The sequence below is a fragment of the Penaeus monodon genome, chromosome 23 (genome assembly GCF_015228065.2).
Source record: "Penaeus monodon isolate SGIC_2016 chromosome 23, NSTDA_Pmon_1, whole genome shotgun sequence".
Lineage (NCBI taxonomy): Eukaryota > Metazoa > Arthropoda > Malacostraca > Decapoda > Penaeidae > Penaeus > Penaeus monodon.
In genome coordinates, this window is record NC_051408.1 from 41,081,571 (window position 1) to 41,081,796 (window position 226).

At 31.9% G+C, this 226-nt stretch overlaps 1 protein-coding gene across 1 annotated transcript in view; it reads right to left on the bottom strand.

Moving 5' to 3' along the window:
• Positions 1–119: 119 nt before the first annotated feature.
• Positions 120–226, bottom strand: part of LOC119588072 (kinesin-associated protein 3-like) — a gene marked incomplete at its 5' end in the record, with an annotated part of 14,477 nt that continues 14,370 nt past the window's right edge. Inside the window, 1 exon segment of the mRNA XM_037936775.1 lies at positions 120–226.

Here is a 226-nt window from a genome sequence, read left to right on the forward strand (position 1 = left end):
ATTAAATATCTTCAAATCCAAGTGTTGGACTAAAAACTATAAAAAATTCATCTCACTCACAAACAAATGTCCCTTTTACACTCAGATCACTGTTCTGCTGGGTTAAGAAAACTACACAATTTCATAAACCTTATATTATGACTAGCGTTAAAGTACATGTGTTGTTAAGTGCCTTTTCAACATTATGGCAATTATTGTCAAGTTCATACCTCTTTCATAGCATGCT